The following is a 4,372-nucleotide window of genomic DNA, read 5'->3' on the forward strand; positions in this document are numbered from 1 at the left end:
AGGGAAATGATTACCTCAGGTTCTGATGTTTCCTACATGTGAACCTAAAGATAAGTACGGTTGGATTCAATTCAAATATTATTTAAAAAAGGATACAGAAAACCAGTAAGGTCACGGCCATTATGCAGGACGCCAGTCTGAAATGGCTGATGACTCTTCGGCTTTCGGGCACTTTGTAGAGGAGTATGGACTGCCAAAGGTTGTAAAGGCTGCCAAACCCGAATGCAATGAAAGCGCAAATCCGGTGAGTCATTGGATAACGGTAGGTCTAGAAAACAAGCAGACAGAGGTTACAGCAAATCTTATGGAACTAATCACTAATTTACCCTCAGAACTTCCCAATAAATCCTAAATAACGTGTTCTGATATAATAACCCCGGAGACATAATGGATATAATAACCCCGGAGACATAATGGATATAGAGGTTGGTCTCCTGCTTGGGACTCCTCTCTGTTAGATGAAGCAGACACACATCTATCACATGGTCGTCCATTCATTGGTATAAGCCATGTATTACCACTTTAATGTGTGGCCACACGGTGATAACCACTGATGATGATCACCAGGGGTTCAGCTGCCAGAAACACAGTGATCAGCTGATTGCCAACGGGTCCCTATTTAGGGCAGATGGGACAACCCTATTGACATAAAACATTTATTAACTTACCGAAAACATAGCCATCACGGCCGTCCCAACGCATGATGACCATCCAATTGCCAGGAGGATCTTTTGAACCAAGGTCTGACGAGGCCCAAAGGCTTCAGCATGGAGCATGATGAACTTGTAATGTAGAAACGTCAGACCCAGAGCTGAAAAAGAGAAAATGAGCCAAATAAATCCTGTACCACGTGTAAAACAAGCTAATAACATCTATGAAGCGCGGACCAAGCGCTAAACCCAACAAGAAACCTACAATAATGGACGGGAACATTTATCTGCATCGTCTGATCCGGACTATTATTATCAATTGAGATTAACAAAACTTTATTTATTATTTAGAATAATCTGATTACTGCTGCAGGCTGAGATAGGGACAGGGCGGGACTGATGCCAAGTCTGAGTCATGTCTGACAGTCTGGTTGCTAGGGAAACACTACCTAACAACCACAGTCTTGTCCAGCAATGTGTCCCTAGCAACCGGCCTGCATCTCTCACTGACGTAGTAATCACATTTTTATAAAAATAAATGTAGGTTTGACCCCAGAGTAATATAATCAGATATAAGACATTTTATAATAACCCGCCATCCCCCAGAAGTAAGAACATATTATAATCACTTCTGTGATATTTACTTACAGGCAATGGCCATTCCTACGAATCCTATTCTAAACAGGATATTTTCGGGAAAGAAATTTCCTGTTTCACTGTGAAACGAAAAAGAAAAAGTCAATGTTAAATAATATCGAAAATTTTTCATAATTGTTTAATCTTAATAATCAGCAGTCTGATAATAATCTATAGGGATGAGGGAATGCGTTTCTCTGTCCTCTTGCAGCCCCTCTGGGTAATGGAAGCCATTTTCTTATTTAGATATTTCCTCCATATTTAAGTAATTACCTTATACATTCCCAAACTATAAAATAAGAGTCGTGTAATTCTCCATCTTACCTGATGTACATCAGTGGGGGGGCATGGTCCTTGATCACAGTCAGGGTGTAGCCTCCAGAGAGCCAGGCCACACACCAAAAGGCCAAGAAGATGGGGAAGAATCCCAATCCGTTGATTTCCATAATAGTGAAAAGTCGCCAATAAATTAGCAAATCACACTCTGTGTCAATTCACAGAAAGAAAGACCGGGCTGCTGTCAGGGGAATATTTATAACCTCCCATCATCTCTCTGTGACATCATAGTTAAGTGATGTCATCATGATGTCACAGTAAGGTCAGTTCTGCTGCTGTCAGGGGAATTCCCAACTTCTCAGCTCTCTGTGACATCATAGCTCAGTGATGTCATCGTGATGTCACAGTAAGGTCAGTTCTGCTCTGGAGCTGCCATGGTTTAGTATCTATGAACTTATTTCTGCTATGCGCTTCGCAGACCCCAGAACATAAGTCATTGATGTAGTGACATTTTAGCGTCTTTTTTCACAGAGGTCAATGTAAGGTCATCTGTTAGGCCTCATTTACACGAGCGTAATATACGCGCGTGCGACGCGCGTGCTTTTCACGCGTGTCGTACGCACCTATATTAGTCTATGGGGCAGTGTAGACGATGCGTGAATTTTGCGCAGCGTGAGTGCGTTGCGTAAAACTCACGACATGTTCTATAATCGTGCGTTTTTCGCACATCACGCACCCATTGAAGTCAATGGGTGCGTGAAAACCACGCATGCCGCACGGAAGCACTTCCGTGCGAACTGCGTGATTCGCGCAAGAGCTGTCAAAAGGATGAATGTAAACATAAAAGCACCACGTGCTTTTCTGTTTACAAACATCCAAACCGAGTGTCAAATTAGAGATGAGCGCACCGAACTTAACCGGGGTCGGCCGAACTCGTTTTGACCGAACCCGGCAAAAAATGTTCGGGTATGCGACGGCAGGAGACAGTCACTGTCCACGGTGCTGAAAGAGTTAAACTGGTTCAGCACCATGGACAGTGACTTCCGATCACAATATACATATGCGTGTAAAAAAAACAAGAGGTTCTGACTTACCGACAACTCCCGGCTTCTTCCTCCAGAACGACCTCCCGGGATGACAATTCAGACCAAGTGACAGCTGCAGCCAATCACAGGCCAAGCACAGGCTGCAGCCAATCACAGGCTGCAGCGGTCTCATGGACTGCCGCGTCATCCTGGGAGGTGGGGCCGGATGACAAGAGAGGGACGCGTCACCAAGGCAACGGCCGGGAGACCGGACTGGAGGAAGCAGGAAGTTCATGGTAAGTATGAACGTCTTTTTTTGATTCACAGGTTGGTGCATATTGTGATCGGAACTCACTGTCGCGGGTGCTGAAAGAGTTACTGCCGATCAGTTAGCTCTTTCAGCACCTTGGACAGTGACGGGCGTCGACTAGCCTCATCTCTATGATGGCGGCTGCGCGAAAATCACGCAGCCGCGCATCATACACGGATGACACACGGAGCTGTCAAGTGCCTTTTGCGCGCGCAAAACGCAGCGTTTTTTGCGCGAGCAAAACGCACACGCTCGTGTAAATCAGGCCTTATACTGTGCTAATAAAAACTATTTACCCCCCTCCATTGATTTTTCCATGTTGTTTTGGGTGACAGCATTGTATCACAGGGGATTACATTTGGTAAAACAAGACTGACAGGACCAATGAAGGCATCACCCCCATATAACACAACCTCTAACATTTATATGAAATAACTGGGACTCAGACCAAGATGTGGGGTAAAGTGGGGGTCGGCCACAGCTTTTATTATTATTATGTCCGCTGGTTGGATAAACACATTGCAAGATAAACAGGTCACCCTGGGTGCCAGAACATTGCAGGCGCGATGGGCATGCTCCAGTTGTTTCCGGGTGATTTCACGAACGGTAGAGACAAGATCCTCCTAGAACCGCCGCTGTGACGTCTGGAACAGAAGAAAATGATCAAAACAGGATGAACATAAAAACTCTGAATCAATTATCAACAAAATGACATTTAACTCCTTAACAACATGTCACATACATGTACATGGCAGTCGTTGAAGGGAAGTATGGAGCGGGATCACGGGCTGGGGTCACTCCATACTTAGCGGGTAATGGCTGTGTAATATAGCCAACACCGCACTGCAATGGACAGAATCAAATATCACTTTGAGTCTGCCTGTTTAACCCCTTAGATGCCAAAGTCAATCACGACCACAGCATCTAACGCATTAGAATGAGAGGGACGACCCCCTCCGACGTGCCATTGTCCCCCCACGATGCTATAGCGGGATGCGGCTGGTGATAATGGCAGCCTGGGGGCCTAATGAAGGGTCTGCCATCTTTGTTCTCCGGCAGGGCTTCATAGGTGGCTGTAAGAATCACGATAAACTGCAATACGTTACTATTGCAGTAGATCGTGTGAGCGATCCAATGATCACTGGTTTAAGTCCACTAGGGGGACTACTAAACAGAATTTAAAAAAAGTGAAATAAATATCCCCAAAAAAATATATATTTTTCTATTTCTAAAAAATTCCCTCTTCCAATTTCTTCCCTAAAGTAATGTTAAACAAAATAAGTTAGCATAACTGATATCGCCGCGTTTGCAAGTCCGAACTATTACAATGTGATGTTATCTAACCCACTCGCTGAACACTGTGAGAAAAAAAAAAATGTAAAACACCCAAATTGCTGTTTTTTGGTCACGTTAGCTCCCCAAAAAAATGGAATAAAAACTGATCAAAAAGTCGCATGTACCCCAAAATGGTAACA

This window comes from Rhinoderma darwinii, assembly GCF_050947455.1.
Source record: "Rhinoderma darwinii isolate aRhiDar2 chromosome 10 unlocalized genomic scaffold, aRhiDar2.hap1 SUPER_10_unloc_10, whole genome shotgun sequence".
Classification (NCBI taxonomy): Eukaryota; Metazoa; Chordata; class Amphibia; order Anura; family Rhinodermatidae; genus Rhinoderma; species Rhinoderma darwinii.